The following is an 18,293-nucleotide window of genomic DNA, read 5'->3' as shown; positions in this document are numbered from 1 at the left end:
ATTTTACAAATCTTTACTCATTAATATTCCTTAGGTACTTTGTTACAAAAGCATAGTCATCTTATTGCAAAATAAAGACCACTATTGGGATGCTTAGGTGGCTCAGTTTGTTAAATGTCCAACTTTGGCTCAAGTCATAATCTTGCGGTTTGTGAGTCCGAGCCCCATGTCAAGCTCTTTGCTAACACCTCAGAGCCTGGAGCCAGCTTCCGATTTGTCTCTCTCTCTCTCTCTTTCTCCCCCTTCCCCTCTCTCTCTCTCTCTCTCTCTCTCTCTCTGCCCTTCCCCCACTTGCACTCTATCTCTCTCTCCTAAAAATAAATAAACTTAAAAAAAAAAAAAAAACTACTCCCTAGAGGAGACCATTGGAAAACCCAATGAATCATTTGATCAAATTTTACAATCTTAAACTGAATTCATATTTTTAAAGCAAATGAAGATATGAGACAATTTATAACTTTCTATGAAAAAAATTGTTTCAATTATGTACATGTTTTATGTAAAAGTATATTTTGAACTAAATTACCATGCAGCTATCCTAGTTTTCTGTAATTTCTATCGGGTCCAGATTATTCTGTTAATTGTCAAAGTAATTGTGTCTGATGACGTACCACTATCTTCTCTGCCTCTGTAGCAGTAGTAGTTAAGTGTTGCGCAAGTTTATAAATAAAAATAGTTGAGGATAACCATAAGCAACCTTAACCTACTTATCAGATGACATATTATTAGATCCTGTCTATTGTCACCAATCATTTGTCAAAGGTTGGCCTCCTCCCAAAGCTGACTTTAATATGGAATTTTTGGTACAGAGTTCCCTGAGGATTAATACCTGTGGAAGGGAGGAAAGGAAAGAAGAGTGGACCAAAGGAGAGGTCGAACTGCTTCATAGTCCTAATGACAGCCTTAGTCAACACCACAGGGAGATCTGGAGCTAGACTGGCCCTTGAGAGTTGCCCTGAATTGGGCCTATAGAGAAGAACTTTTTATTTCCATGTAAGTCAATCATTCAATGTGGGACACCTAAAATACCACTTTGGGCTATGTGGTTCTCTGCCTCTCAGTCTAGTCTTCGAAGGCATTGACAGCTAAAAGCTGTCTGCTAACAACAATCCCAGGAGTGAGGACAATAAGTCCTTTCTTGAAGTTGGATCACAGATTATAATCCTGTAAATTCTGTATGGAAAATACTATTATCCCCATTTAATAGAGAGCAACACTGAGATTTTTCTAATTACATGGATAACAATCCCTGTACATTCCACTATACTGCATTGCTTTCTAAGGTTTTTGTGTGGTGATACAATTTTCAGACCATGTATATCCAAACATCTACCCACTGATTCAAATATAAATAATTTATATAGCCCTTTTATTCTGCATTATAATTTACAGTACATTTTCTCAGATATGATTCAGATAAGGTTATGGGTCCTTAGAGACATTTGGTAAACAAGACAGGGTAAGCATCATTATTCCAAATTATAGATTAGGGAACAGATACAAAAGTGATTGGATGATTTTACACAGGTACAGGATAAATGAGAAAACTTAAAACTGAGCTTGAGGGGCGCCTGGGTGGCGCAGTCGGTTAAGCGTCCGACTTCAGCCAGGTCACGATCTCGCGGTCCGTGAGTTCGAGCCCCGCGTCGGGCTCTGGGCTGATGGCTCAGAGCCTGGAGCCTGTTTCCGATTCTGTGTCTCCCTCTCTCTCTGCCCCTCCCCCGTTCATGCTCTGTCTCTCTCTGTCCCAAAAATAAATAAACGTTGAAAAAAAAACAAACAAACAAACAAAAAAAAAAAAACTGAGCTTGAGTGTTCTAAGTCCAGAATATGGATATAGTACTCATCATTAAGAATTCATTCATTAGAAATATGCTTGTGTATTTTAGCGTTTCAGCCTTTATAAGATTTGAAATTATATTAGCTCACATACAAGGTCTTTATGAATTGCTGCCTTAATTGAATAAGAATCTGTCTCTTACATCAGCATTTTTACTACCCAAGTTTTTTTTTTTTCATGAGTACTGTAATAGTCATCCTTTGATATACTCAGCTTCTGCTTCTAATTAACAAAAATGTATACAGAAATTGCACAGTGAAGTGAAAAGAACACTGATAACTCCATTGGATAGGACTTACGTTTTAGTAATATGTTCTGGTTCTTGCCCGTACAATGCACTCAACTGTGTCCAAGTTAAAGCATAAGAATAATAGCCATCCCCACATTATCAGATATGGCATTCACTGGATGCAGAATTTAATTTGTGCTAAAATATTCTTTTTTTCTGTTTTACCTTTTCCCTGTACATATATATTTTTTTCTTTTGTAATTTGCTTGTTTGATTTGTGGCCATGCTGATAGCTTCAGTGAGTCTGTCTTCCATGAATTTGTACATTGCAAGTATATATAAATAGTCCAAATACAAGAAGTGAAATAAGAAGAACAGACTGTAACAATAAAAATCTTTCTATCCCTTGTTCTCTTTGGCGTATTATTTTTCATGTTGCCTTACTTTCTTTTTTATCTACTCCATAGGTAATTATTGACATTTGAAACATTCTCATAAAGATACTTTCAATTTAAAATAAATCCAAAAAGAAAGTTACATTTCTATATAGCCTTTTTTAAAGTTTTTAATTTAAATTCAGTTAGGTAACATACTGTGTAGTATTAGTTTCAGGGGTACAATATAGTGATTCAACATATCCCTATAGCACCTGGTGCTCATCACAGCAAGTGCCCTCCTTAATCTCTATCACCTATTTTACCCATCCCCCCACCTACCTCTCCTATGGTAACCATCAGTTTGTTCTCTATAGTTAAAGTCTGTTTTTTAGTTTGCCTCCCTCTCTTCTTTTCCCTTTGCTCATTTGTTTCCTGACTTCCATGTATGAGTGAAGTCATATGATAATTTGTCTTTCTCTGACTATTATATGTTGCTTAGCATAATACTGTATAGCTCCATCCATGTCATTGCAAATGGCAAGAGTTCATTCTTTTCTATGACTGAGTAATATTCCATTATATATATATATAATATATATATATGTATACATACACATATATATACATATATATATCATCTATATCTATATCTATATCTATCTATTTAGATATAGATCTAACACCTCTTCTTTATCCATTCATCAGTTGGTAGACACTTGGGCTGTTTCCATAATTTAGCTATTGTAGATAATGCTGCTATAAATATCAGGGTGCATGTATCCCTTTGAATTATATTTTTGTATTCTTTGGGTAAACTCCTAGTAGTGCAATTTCTGGATCATAGGGGAGTTCTATTTTTAATTTTTTGAGGAAACTCCATACTGTTTTCCAGAGTGGCTACACTAGTTTGCATTCACCAACAGAATAAGAGGTTTCCCCTTTTTCCACATCCTCACAAATACCTGTTGTTTCTTGTGTTGTTGATTTTAGCCAGTCTGACAGATTTGAAGTGATATGTCATTGCAGTTATGAATTGCATTTGATTTTGATGATAAATGATGTTAAGCATCTTTTCATGTGTCTGTTAGCTATCTGTATGTCTTAGGGAAAATGTCTGTTAATTTATTCTGCCTATTTTTTAATTAAATGATTCAGTTTTTGAATGTTGAGTTTTATAAGTTCTTTATATTTTTTGGATACTAACCCTTTATCAGATATGTCATTTGCAAATATCTTCTGCCATTACACAGGTTGCCTTTTAGTTCTGTTGATTGTTTTCCTCACCATGCAGAAGCTTTCTATTTTGATGAAACCCCAATAGTTAATTTTGCTTTTGTTTCCCTTGCTTCAGAAGACATATCTAGGAAGAAGTTCCTATAACCTATGTCAAAGAGGTTATTGCCTGGGTACTCCTCAATTATGGTTTCAGGTCTCACATTTAGGTCTTAAATCCATTTTGATTTTGTTTTTGTTTTTGGTATAAGAAAGTGGTCCAGTTTCATTCTTTTGCACGTTGCTGTACAGTTTTTCCAATACCATTTGTTGAAAAGATAGTATTTTCCCCATTGGATATTCTTTCCTTCCTTGTTGAAGATTAATTGACCATACAGTTGTAGGTTCACTTCTGGGTTTTCTATTCTGTTCTGTTGATCTATTTGTCTACTTTAGTGCCAGCACCATACTGTTTTGATCACTATAACTTTGTAATAAAACTTGAAGTCTGGAATTGTGATGCCTCCAGCTTTGCATTTTCTTTTTCAAGGTTGCTTTGGCTATTTGAGATCTTTTGTGGTTCCATACAAATGTTAAGATTGTTTTTTCCAGTTCCGTGAAAACTGCTGCTGGTGTTTTGATAGGGATTGTATTAAATGTGTAGATCACTTTGGTTAGTATGGACATTTTAACAATATTTGTTCTTCTAATCTGTGAGCATGGAATGTTTTTCCATTTGTGTCATCTTCAATTTATTTCATCAATGTTGTGTAGTTTTCAGATTACACACTTTCACCTCTCTGGTTAGGTTTATTCCTAGGTATATTGTTGTACCCAGTATTAAATTATTAGATGTTATAGTATTTTTATTTTTCATGTTCTGAGGAACCTTCATACTGCTTTCCACAGCAGCTATACCAATTTATATTCTGCAAAACAATGCACAAGAGTTCCTTTTCTTCAACATCCTTACCAACACTTGCTATTTCTTGTCTTTTTTTTTTTTTTTCAACGTTTATTTATTTTTGGGACAGAGAGAGACAGAGCATGAACGGGGGAGGGGCAGAGAGAGAGGGAGACACAGAATCGGAAACAGGCTCCAGGCTCTGAGCCATCAGCCCAGAGCCCGACGCGGGGCTCGAACTCACGGACCGCGAGATCGTGACCTGGCTGAAGTCGGACGCTTAACTGACTGTGCCACCCAGGCGCCCCTTTGTCTTTTTGATTCTAACTATTCTGACAGGTATAAGGTGATACCTGACTGTGCTTTTGATTTACATTTCCCTGATGATGAGTGAGTTGACTATCTTTTAATGTGTCTGTTGGCCATCTGTATGTCTTCTTGGAAAAATGTGTATTCAGGTCCTCTGCCCATTTTTAAATCAGATTATTTGTGGGTTTTTTCGTGTTGAGTTGTACAAGTTCTTTATATATTTTAGAAATTAACCCCTTATTGATGTGTCATTTACAAATATTCTCTCCTATTCAATAGGATTCCAAATGATTCAAAAATCATTAAACAAGGCCTCACTGTATCTGACTAAACATTTCTTCACATTGTGTTATGTGTCTATTCAAGTCTCCTAAAGCACTGTGTACACATACAAATGGTCAAATGAAACAAAATAGGAAAAGTGGATAAAATGGGGAGTCCACGTTCTAGTGGACTTTAATGAATTCAAGAATATTCCAGTTTCTGGGGGTGCCTGGGTGGCTTGGTCACTTGTATCTGACTCTTGATTTTGCAGGTCATGGTTTCATGGTTCATGGGATTGAGCCCCACTTTGGGCTCCGTGCTAACAGCATGGAGTAAACTTGAATAAATAAACTTAAAATAAAAGAATATTCCCATTTATGAAAATAAGTGAGCTAGATATTGTATTTACTATGTATTTCATCGTTGAACTGAGAAATGCTGCAAAAGAAAGGTAGTAAAGCAGCTCTCTTATTTCATAGGCATAATAAACTTGTTAAGCTTACTGAAATTCTCATCCTGCTAGGAATCTGGCCATCACTTTTAAAGCCTTTATCATTACACATTTTTACTTGGAGGATTATTCTCTCCTAAAGAGGAAGCATCTCTGATTATTTGATAGAAGATGATGGAAAAAAAAACAGGATTTGCTTTAGAAGAAGCTTTAATAATCTGCTTTCCAAAAGCATATTCATAAAGAAAAAAAAGAGTTTAAATGTTTTGTCATCTGTATGTGTGTGGTAGTAGTGATATTAGTGTGGGTATATGTTTGCATGTATTTACCTGTTTCCGTATTCCTTCTGCCCAACCTTGGAGACCTTCAGCTTGTGTTATGAAATGGTTTTTTGTAAGTGGGGCTTGAACTCAGGACCCCAAGATCAAGAGTTGCATGCTCTACCAACTGAGCCAGCCAGTCAAATGAATATAACATTTAGAAGTATAGTTCACAGAATCACAACTTTTTGTAAACCTTTTCTCCTATACATTGACCATCTATGTGCCTATTTAGTTGTGTTTCAACTGCACATTTACCTAATGGAGCCCCAGTAATTTTGAAAAGTTTAATGAGTATTAAATAAGTGTTTTACACGGAAGTAACTTTTAAGAAACCTATTAAAATCATTATTGTAAACCTAAAGTAGGTAGGAAATCACAATAGGCAATGTAATATGTAGTTAGATATGGAAACAGCACTAAGGACGTATATGCAGGCTCTATTTGCAATGAAAGTGTCCTGGACTATAGTTTTTTATTTTTGTTTATTTTTGTTTTTTTTTGTTTTTTTTTTTGGTTGTTAGAATACAGTAGCAACAACTTCTATTAGAGCCATGTTGTGTAAAAGTAACAGAAACAAATATAGAGGCAATGAAATTCTATCCAGCATATTAGGATGTAATCTAAAATAATATGGGGAAAACAGGATTCTGTCTTCCTTGAATGATTAATATGTTCAGATTCTGCCAATTTTACTTCATGATAGCACCGTAAAAAGGTTTGATGAGCATTGTCCTTTCTGTAGTGACCAAATATTTATAAAGGTGCCAAGAATTTTCGGGCAAGCCTTTTCCATGTGTATGCAAAATATTTTTACAACATCATATCCAAGGAGTTGGCATGATCCATAACTTACAAAAGGACCATTGGGAAATAGGCTGACAGTTTGTATTACATAAAATTATTTGAAATAATAGATAATACTTAATCTATTAAATTAGTTGACACTTCTTGAACCTTTTAATTAACTTTATAAAATTGCTTATTTTCCTGAATCATATTTTCTGGAATCCGTCTGTATAGATGTTACTATGCTTTCCCTTTCCTCGTAGTTAACAGATGCTTTACCTTTCCTCGTAGTTACCACCACCTATTTTTTTCAAATGTAAAATTAAGCAATATATATTTAAGTTCTCACAACTTTATGTATGTTTAAACTATTAGGTATTTCTTCAACAAATATTTAGTTTCAATGTAAGACAAAGCATATGCCTCTTATCCCTACCCATACATCCCTACCCCATTATAATGCACTGTAACAAGAGCTATTTCTTATGGAAGTTTAATGAAAATGTGAATGGTGTGAATACAAAAGAAAGGCCAAGAACTATCTGTCTAGATAAAAATTTAAGGGTATATTTTTGCATTATTTTAAAATTTATTTTATTTAATTTGAGAAAAAGAGCATGTGCATGCGCATGAGTGGGGGAGGGGCAGAGAGAAAGGGAGAGAGAGAATCTCAAGCAGATTCTGCACTGTCAGCACAGAACCTGATGCGAGGCTCAATCTCACAAACTGAGATCACGATGTGAGTGGAAAATGGATGCCTAATGGACTGAGCCACCCAGGCACCCCTTTGTGCATTATTTTGATATATGGAATCCTAGAATGTTGTGTATCTTAATTGAATGATTAATTCAATGATTAATTGAAATGGTATTTTCATTTACCATTAATGAGCAAAACATATGTCCTCCTACACTTTGATAATATGATTTGTGTGTGTGTTTGTGTGTATGTCTAGCAGTTGCCCTACTGATGTTAAGAAATAATTCTTTAAGTATTTGGGAAAAAATTACTTTTGGCAGATATCTTCCAAAATGTAATCAGTTTATATAACTGCACCATATAGCAGGTTATATTTTGCAGTTAATTCATTATGGAACTTTGTTAAATTATGTTTCTCACAAACAGATGATATATTGTTTCATTATTCAAAAAATTTTATGCCTTAGATAAATATCAGGTAAACTCCAGCTTCAGTAATTATCCAGGTCAAAACAATGTCAGACATGCTGTATGACGTTTTATAACATGTGTTTCTATCACATGTCTAGTATGTTTCATATAATTTGTCATAAATAGATTGGAAAAATACAAAATTGAGTTTTCTTTGCCATGTGCAGGAGGGAAACCAAGCTATTTTAGGAGTCCTGACTTTAGTTTTACAACCTTCTTGGGCTCACCTCTTTATAGAAGTAGGTGGTCATCCAGTCAGTAAGGATGCCAGTTTAGACAATGTAATATTTGCTAGGACTGCTGTATCTAAGTACCATAAATTGGGTGGCTTAAGCAACAGAAAATTATTTTCTCAAATTCTTAAGGTTAGAAGTCCCAAATCAGTGTGATGTCAGGTTGGTTTTTTCAAAGATTGTGAGGGAAAGTTCTGTTCCAGCCCTTCTTCCTTGGCTTGCCAATGCCCTTCTTTGTTTTCACATAGGCTTTCTTCTGTCCTTGGCTATGTCCAGATTTTCTCTTTTCATTAAAATACCTGTCATATTGTATTAGGGCCCGCTCTCATAACTTCATTTTAATTAGCTCTGTAAAGACCCCATCTCCAAACAATGACAAATTCTGTAATTCTGGGTGTTAGGACTTAAACGTGAATTTTTTGGAAGACAATTTAGCCAATTAGTACCTATCCCCACTTGTACACAAGAGTTGTGTTAAGGTTATGTTTTGTAGTCTTTTCAGAATTTTTCTAAATAGCGAGAAAGGTTTTTCAGAGTACTTTCTATTACCTTTACAACACTATACTAAATAAAATTTTCTAAGGTTCCAACAGTAGGTTTGAAACCTAATCATTTCATCAACGTCAGTGCTAGAACTTAAGGAAGAATAACTGGACTGATTTTAGTGTTAACCGTTAACCGTTGAGTTTACCCTGGGCACAGTATTTAAATAATCTATGCTGGAGCACCTACCTGGGTGGCTCAGGTATTGGTCTCACCATTCATGAGTTTGAAGCTCACATCAGGCTCACTGCTGTTAGCGCTGAGCTGACTTCGGATATCTATGCTTCAGTCCCTCATCTAGAGAAAGGGAAGTATGTGTCAAAGTTTACTCTTCTTATAAGGACATCAGTCTTATTGAATTAGGACCTATATTAATGACCTCATTTTAGCTTCATTACATCTGTAAAGACCCACCTATTTTCAAATGGGGTCATGTCTGAAGTACTGAATTTTGGGAGAGATATAATTCAGCATTCAACCCATAATGGACATATAGACTCATAAATTATTGAAACTAACATTGAGCTTATTAATTACCCCATTCATTGTCAAAACATATGCCCATAGATTATGATTATATATGCCTTCAGTGATAAATATTGAGATCGATAAATACTCTTTTTCTCCCTTCCAATTTCTTTTTTTTCCCTCTCCACACATACAGTCAATTGTTCTTTTAGTAATATTGGTTATAGCATGACCAATAAGGCCACTTGAGATTTAGATTACGTGATCCACCTCCTGTTGGGATAACCCAAGCAACAGAATTTGATTTCTTTTTTCTTTTTCTTTTCTAAAGTTTATTTATTTTGAGAGAGAGAGAAAGTGCGAGTTAGGGAGGGTCAGAGAGAGAGGGTAAGATAGAGACTCCCAAGCAGACTTCACGCTGTCAGTGCAGAGCCCACATGGGGCTCAAACCCACAAGCTATGAGATCATGACCTGAATTGAAGTCAGATGCTTAACTGACTGAGCCACCCAGGCGCCCCAGCAGAATTTGATTTCAAATTCAAGTATGTTGGGTTCTCAGATTCCTACTTTTAGCCACTATTTATTAAGACCGTCTTGCTTTTATGTTATTCAAGCTGCTTTTCTGCTAGCCCTGACAGTTCTTTGCTTGCATTTTATATTAGCTGTTGTTGCAAACCAGCACTGGAATTTCTGAAACGAGCTCAGGGATGAGGAGTGCATTAGTGTGCCTAAGCCACAGGCATTGTGGTATTAACTGACCTGGTAGCAAACCATACATTAGAATATCTGAGGATTCTTTATATATTGGAGGAAAAAACATATGCAAAATGTAATATTTTAGTTCACACCTTTAGTCACTTGAGCATTTTAAAGGAGGGACAAACTTAATGCTGATAAATTTGACTTTAACTCTTTGTAATTTCCTTTGGTGGATGTGGTAGAGATAGCAAGCAGATGTCCAGAAAAAAATGTCATGCCCTACACACGACAAATTGAGTGACTGGATAAATCATAGGATTCAAGTAAAATGACAAAATCACGCACAATCTTAATATAAAGTATTAGAATTGCTGGGTTGGTTATTTTGTTGTAAGGCACTTGGCAAAATACTCTTGCAAACACCTTATATTAAAATATGATAATGTGATTCTTATCAAAAGCTCTTGAAAGTACAAATTGATATGAGTACACAGCAATAAAATTAAAAACAAATACTTTCCAAAAGAGGATTAGGAATATTTTATCATTTTCCTTAGAGTGATGTGGTTAGGATTTTAATTTTATAAGCATAACTTTTAGCTTCTTATATACCCTCAGTTTACCTCCATTGTTAAGCAGCATTTTAGAATTATTTTCTAGCTCTCATTTATGCTTATCTTTTTAAATAGTCTTATCAGGAAATTTGTTTTCTTCAGACTGTGGATAGCTACATGTTCACTGTCAATAATAAAAATAGTTCCATATTTCTACAGTAACCTTAGTCCACAGAAAATATGTGATTTTATTTTGCTCTTAAAAATGCAACTCCCTGGACTTCCTTCATCTGATAACCATTTCGGATTAGTCATTGATTTGTCTCTGTTCTCAGTACCAGGTTGCAGGCTCTTAAAGGACACAGACTGTGCGCTTTGTTATACATCTTTACCCCATAGTGTCCTTTGAAATGCCAAGAACTCTGAAGCTGTTTAGTAAGAATTACTTGGATTGATTTTTATCTTTGCAGCCAAGTAAGGGAGACAGGTGCCATTTCCTCTGAATATAATATGGTCAGACACTCCTAGAGCAGAGATTAGGAGCCATATCTCCAGCTTCCAAGCCCAGTTCTGAACCTATTAGCTTAATGCCGGGCCTCTCCCTGAAATACTCCTAACTGTAGACATGAAGAAAACACATTCTCTGTGCAAGGCCTGAGGTCCTAACAGCAACTTTCTATGGCCAGCTAGAATTTTCTTTGAAATTATGTATTTTATCTTAAAGAATTCTATAAATATTACTTTGCTTTTGCTGTATCTATTTGAATATAAAAGTAATATTGCATATACTTAACATCAAGTAGAACAGCTGTACCAGGAAGCTGTGCTGCCTTTATCTTGTAGGTCCTGTTATATTCTTCCTTTACCTGTCACGCCTGGAATATGCATGTCCCAGTTTAAGAAGCCCTGTTGAGATCTTTCACAAAAATCTCTTTGCTTTAAGGTTGACTGTGAAAATGCTTCAGATATCAAAATTCACATGGATAGTACAAATTCATGAGGAGGCCCTTAGTCTATGGTATAGAATATTGACTTTCATGGAGTCCTAAATTTGAAACTGTTGGAGTCCATGCAGGTCACTGTGGGGTGAAGAGGAAAAGAAAGGGGCAAAGGCATGTTTTTGGTCTTCTATCCTTGCTTCAAACTGAACAGCTCCATTCGCATCTGCTTTTCTTTCATTATTTTGTAAAAAGTTTTCTTTTTCTATTTCTGTTTCTTTGTTTCTTAAAAGAAAAAAAAAAGAACTGCTGAATTATATAGAAGAAATAAGGCAATTCAACATAAGATTTTGAATTTCTTTGAATAACTGAATTTCTTTATTAGACGTTTATTCTTGGTACTGGCTTTATTTTTTTCAAACAAAATTCTTATAAATGACAAGCAAAAAGGAGCTCTTGTGTCAAAACTAAATATCACAGTGGCTTAGAGCTATAAAAGTGTCACACATATATCCAGGGCCTGACTTCTCATTCACAATCACATCTTTTCCAGATGTCATATAGCTCTTTTGCTTAAATACTGTCTTGTATTGGGAGTTCACAACTTTTTGATGCAGTCCATAATATTACTGGATACCCTTGTTTGTTGGTTAGTTCTTTCTAAGACTGAACCAGAAACCTCTTGCCTATAGTTTTTGCCCCAAGCTATATAGTCCCATGCTCTACAGAAAAGCACAGAAGACAGACATCCTATATGTACAAAGTAACTCTCCAACTGAGGCAGATTTACTGTGAAATTAATAGACTTAAGCATCAAGTACCTTATTTGCAGGAACCATTTCTAAAGCCTTGGGAGGAGCTGAAGGTCATATGCTTTTTAGATTAGCCAAAATAAGATATTTTAATCACAATTAGGATAACTCTTCTCACTCCAACTTCTCCTCCCTTACATTTCTCCTCATGTACCCTGGTGTTGGAGAGACGGGGCAGTTTGGGAACCTGGTTATGGGAAGCTTCAGTTGGTAATGCACTTAGTTTGGGTTTAGTAGTTATGTGTATGAGTCTCACAGTAATTTTCTTGTTTATTCATGTTATTGCTCTTCTTTCTGTTACATAGGAATGGTTTCTAGGAAATATCTATTGCTTGCTCTGTTAGAACACAAAGATGTGTGGTCAGAGGTCATGCCATAATAGGAACATGTCCTAAAATGTCTCACACCAGAAGTATGTGGGTAGTGGATGTTTGAACACATGAAGTCAGAGCTAGTTGATCAAAATTTGTCTAATCATCACATGTGTAAAATTGTTAAGTGGAAGCTTCTAGCCAGTAGTCTCTGTTCTCAGGAACATACCCTGTAATGAAGCATATGTATGCATTTATACACACCGTATATATTTTTTTCATTTTCTGTGGAATTGAACAAAATATAATTTTTCAGCATCATATGTTTGTTTTGATTAAACTGTGGCAGTGCTATAAACCCTAAGTACATCTGTGACAGCTTATAAATGAAAGAAACTTGACAGAGGTTTTCCCTAATTTGTTGTATATATTTTCCCTTTTTTTAGTTACATTTATTTATTTATTTTAAAAATTTGAAATATAATTTATTGTCAAAATGGCTAACATACAATGTGTAAAGTGTGCTCTTGGTTTTTGGGATAGATTCCTATGGTTCATCACATACATGCAACATGATGACTTGTGAAACTGACAGAAACTTTTTTTTCTTTAGTTTTTTTGTTTTGTTTTTTTGTTTTTTAATTTTATTTTTTATTTTTTAATTTACAACCAAATTAGTTAGCATACAGTGCAACAATGATTTCAGGAGTAGATTCCTTAGTGCCCCTTACCCATTTAGCCCATCCCCCCTCCCACAACCCCTCTAGTAACCCTCAGTTTGTTCTCCGTATTTATGAGTCTCTTCTGTTTTGTCCCCCTCCCTTTTTTTATATTATTTTTGTTTCCCTTCCCTTATGTTCGTCTGTTTTGTCTCTTAAAGTCCTCATATGACTGATGTCATATGATTTTTGTCTTTCTCTGACTAATTTCACTTAGCATTATACCCTCCAGCTTCACCCACATAGTTGCAAAAGGCAAGATTTAATTCTTTTTGATTGCTGAGTAATACTGCATTGTATATATATACCACATCTTCTTTATCCATTCATCCATCGGTGGACATTTGGGCTCTTTCCATACTTTGGCTATTGTTGATAGTGCTGCTATAAACATTGGGGTGCATGTGTCCCTTCTAAACAGCACACCTGTATCCCTTGGATAAATGCCTAGTAGTGCAATTGCTGGGTCGTAGGATAGTTCTATTTTTAGTTTTTTGAGGAACCTCCGTACTGTTTTCCAGATTCTAAAATATTATTAATAAAATAATTATTTTTAATACATCATGCCAAAAAACGAATTATCTATTCCCTGCATAGGAAATATGGCAAGATCTTTGCCATAAAATGATTAAAGAGATAACCAAGAATATACAGCCAAAAATGTAGGGAAAAGGTGCTATTGAGGTTTGCTAGTATTATGTTATTTTTCTGGATATTTTTTATGAATGCAATATGTTGGCATTTGAAACTTTGGACATTTTTTTGTCATTCTAAATATTCACTTTAATAACAATTTTGCATATGTGATTTTGTGTTAATTTTCATAGAAAACCCCTCTTTCACAAATTGCATGACCTTCAGAACCCAAACAATGCATTGTCTTCCAAATATTAAGAAACAGCACTTAGGTCTTTTTTCTACCTCAGGTAAACATCCTTAGGCACTTTCCGGTGCTTATTCTTCTTAGATTTCTTACCAACCACTGATTCATGGCCTGTTTGCTCATTAGCTAAGGCGTTATTCCCTGAAGGAGACTGGGAATTGGTAGACTCGAATGCTTGAGCAAAGGCACAGAATAATATAGTAAAATCAGCACATGTACATGTTTGGCACCAAACCTATACAGATGCCAGAATTTCAGGTTGTTAATCCTATTATCATAGGCAATATATTTTACCTTTAAGATTCAGCTTTCTTATCTATAAAAATAGGAATGACAGTTCCCAGCTCAAGGTTGAGCAGTGTAATGAAAAAATATGTATGAGTCACCTAGCTCAGCACTTGGCACATAGCAGATGATCAGGTACTGTTTGCCATTCTTTTTATTAGTGTTTAAACAGAAACACATGGTCTCTTCTGTACCCTTCACAGAGACTGGAGAAAGTTTGATTACATTTTCAAAACATGTAACATTTCTCATTTTGCAAGTGATGAAAAGCCAGTTTTCCCCTGGTAAGCTATGAGACAGATTGAGCAAATGAACCACTAGTCACTGAAACCAAGCCTAGCTAGGCCTGGAGGAGTTTCAGGCAATTATACAGAGTTCTGACTTCCCAGTGGGCCCTGTAGCTGTCAGCTGATTCCAGAAGCTTATGGTAGAACTTCTGGTGTTTCTCAGGGCCTTCTGTGTTTAATGCTGGGCAGGAAGCCAGTTATCTGGGAGGAAGGTAAGAACGTGGGACATTGTTTAAACTAATTTTTTTTTATATATGGATTAATTACCCAGGTTGAGAATTATCAATAGCTTTACTTTCTGACAGTCTCTCTTTTGGTCATTACATGTGTAACACGTTAAACAGAAGAACAGCTGGGGAAGAGATAAATAGGTATTTTTAGTTGCACTGAAAATGAATTTGAAGGGAGGGCATGAAGTCATAGTTTAAAATGGCTTCAGTAATAAAGATAATGGTAGTAATAAATGACATATGTATTTAAATTTTCTGTGATCACGTCCCCACAGCCTATGGGTATCAAAGTCAAATAATGTATAGGCAATATGACAAAAAATAAGTGAGTTGAGTGGTCTAGGTACAAAGAAATGGTTCTCTGTCATAAAAATACACACATACACATTGCAAATACAACACTACCTGAGAACTGACAAACCCAGAAGGGGGAGACCAGAGGGAAAGGGGCAAACCTAATAGTTCCTGACTATTACACAGGAGCTACTCTGCTCCTGTTTTTTGGTCCTGTGAAAATGTGGAAGATTGCTTTTGTTTTTTGTTTTGTTTTCAGCAGCAACACTAGAAATCTGGAATTTTATGGTAAATAATAAAATACAAAATATTGGACCAGTTTAAAATGAAAACAACACCTTCTGGGTCAAATATAATGTTTGCCAGAGCTGATCTGGCTTCTGGATAGATATTTGTAACCTCTGCCCACAAATGAGCTGCATGACTGTCACAGGAACATGTAGCCCCAGGCAGACACTGGGTTCTGGGGTGAGGGAGAATGCCAGAGAAAATCAGCTCAGAGGAGTGACTTATAGAATGAGCTGGGTCTTAAATGATATGTGGTATGTTATGTATCTGTAGGTATATTTACCTGTGGTATGTGTAGGTGCATCCTAAGTACAGGGAAATGTATGTGCAGAGTCAGGAGGTGTGATGGTGTGTCTTATTCTCAGATACCAATCAAGAGTATCATTGTGTGGATACGTGGAAGGTCTGGAGAAACAATTGATGGCCTACAAGGTTGGAGGATGTACAGTGTGGGCTCTTTTGTTTTGCATTCCATTGACAATTCATTTTTCATCCCTGTGTCTCTGTGAAAAGTACTTATATTTCTTTCTTGATCTACTGATAGTGAAAACACCGAATTTTTCCCAAATAAATAGGACAAAAATGAAAGTGAAAAATACACAGAATGCCTGTCTATCCCTGTCTTTCCGCTTGATTATAACACTTAGGTGTACTTTTTGAAGGTTATTTCTGCTAAAGATGTTAGGAGGATGTCAAAGATTAAAGTAGTTTATATCTTTATAAATGTATGCTTTTGGAAGAATTTACTGCCATCAAAGTGGATATAATTGAAAACCAGGTTTGATGGGGCGCCTGGGTGGTGCAGTCGGTTGAGCGTCCGACTTCAGCCAGGTCACGATCTCGCGGTCCGTGAGTTCGAGCCCCGCGTCAGGCTCTGGGCTGATGGCTCAGAGCCTGGAGCCTGTTTCCGATTCTGTGTCTCCCTTTCTCTCTGCCCTTCCCCGTTCATGCTCTGTCTCTCTCTGTCCCAAAAATAAATAAACGTTGAAAAAAAAAAAAAAAAAAAGAAAAAAAAAGAAAACCAGGTTTGCTCTTCTTCCCAAGTGTGTGGGATTTCTCTGTTTTTGCTTTGTTTTTTGTAAGGACATAAAATACAATTCTTATTTTCCTTAAAAAAAAAATAAAATAAAAAATAAGGTGTGCCTGGGTGGCTCAGTCGGTTAAGCATCGACTTTTGAATTCAGCTCAGGTCATGATTCCAGGGTCCTGGGATTGAGCCCCACATCAAGCAAGGTATGGAGTCTGCTTTAGGATTTTCTGTCTCTCTCTGTCTCTCTCTCACTTTCTCTCTCTCTCCCTCTCTCTCTCCCATTTCTCTGTGTGTCTCTCTCTGCCCCCCTCCCTGCTCACATTCTCTTTGTCTCTCTCTAAAATAAAAACTGAAAAGAAAGAAAGTAAAAAGAAAAAGAAAACAGAGTTTTTCTCACTGAGAGATTCTAATTAAAATGTTCCATTTGAAGGATTTTTTGGCCAACCCAAATTCTTGTTAAGCAAATGCTTTATATTTCTTGCTGGAGTATAAGGCTGCAGTATTCCTAGAGGAAATTTGCAAAACACCACTGAGCCCAAATATACAGTAACATGTATTATTTCAATACCTTCAAACAGATTGTTCCAGAATTTTTTAATCACTAGGAATACATTGGTCAACAGATTTTATATATATTACTTTGGAAAAAGGAAATGATACTTTCACATTATCTTTAACCAAGAGCACGTTCATCTAGTAGATATAAGAACAATCCCATCTCACAAACCTCTACTCTTAAAGAAAAAAAATAGATTTTCCCTGTAGTGCAAATTATTCTTTTTGTAATATCATTTAATTTTTTTTATGTTTATTCTTGAGAGAGAGAGACAGAGAGCGCGCGTGCTCACGCACAAGGCGGGGAGGGTCAGAGAGAGAGGGAGACACGGTATCTGAAACAGGATCCAGGCTCTGAGCTGTCAGCATGGAGCCCGATGCAGGGCTGGAACCCATGAACCATGAGATCATGACTAGAGCCAAAGTCGGACACTTCACCAACTGAGCCACCCAGGTGCCCCTGCAATATCATTTTAGTAAATCACATTTCAAATATATGAGTGGATATGTTAGTTTGTGAATTAAATTTTTAAAAGTTATACATATCTACCTGGAGCTATTTACAATAGTTTATATGTCATGCATCAACATAATTGATTTTACTTATAACCAGTGAAAATGATAGTTAATTTAGTATATTTACCAGGAGTTAACACTGAGCAGATAACTAGGAAATTCGGAATGAATTGAGCAAGTGAACCATCTGGTTATTATTTAGACTCTAGAGGCCTTTGTATCTGCAGCTAGAAGAGCTGATGTTCAGTAATGGCGGTGCTTTGCTCGCATGTGTGAGCAAATGGCAATGCTGGTGCCTCCAAATAGGTAAATGGAAGACAGTCAAATGATTTATTTTATTACACATGCATAAATCATTTTGAAAATAAGATTTTTGATTAATTTTATTAATTTTGTGGGGGAATCTTATTTCACATAATGAAGAACTATAAAACCAATATTAAATCTGACCATTTATTGCTACGATTCTTATGGTTTGATCTTATGTAACGACTCCTGTACTTCAGACCCAGTGTCCTTTCTTCAACTGAAAGAAAGGACCATGTTCTTTTCTACCTCTAGGCTTTCTCTCATGCTGCCTGATACACCACCCTCGCCACTCTCAAAACTTTTCTATGGCTGGCTCCTCACATTTATCTCTATTTTAAATATCACTTCCCTAAACAACTATTGGCATCTTGTTATTCTTTTAATCACATCCTGCCATTTTCTTATAAACCGTATTATAGCTAGTACTTGTTTACTTGCTTTGTTCTCATCTGTTTCTCCAACTAGAATGTAAT

The 18,293-nt window shown here is 35.8% G+C and overlaps 1 protein-coding gene across 3 annotated transcripts in view; it reads left to right on the top strand.

Annotated features, from left to right (window-relative positions):
• Positions 1-18,293, top strand: part of NAALADL2 (N-acetylated alpha-linked acidic dipeptidase like 2) — a 1,353,416-nt gene that overhangs the window by 380,971 nt on the left and 954,152 nt on the right. The window lies entirely within an intron of this gene.

The sequence above is a fragment of the Leopardus geoffroyi genome, chromosome C2, assembly GCF_018350155.1.
Source record: "Leopardus geoffroyi isolate Oge1 chromosome C2, O.geoffroyi_Oge1_pat1.0, whole genome shotgun sequence".
Lineage (NCBI taxonomy): Eukaryota > Metazoa > Chordata > Mammalia > Carnivora > Felidae > Leopardus > Leopardus geoffroyi.
Note: the sequence above shows the minus strand (reverse complement) of the source record. Positions and strands in the feature narration are given on the sequence as shown.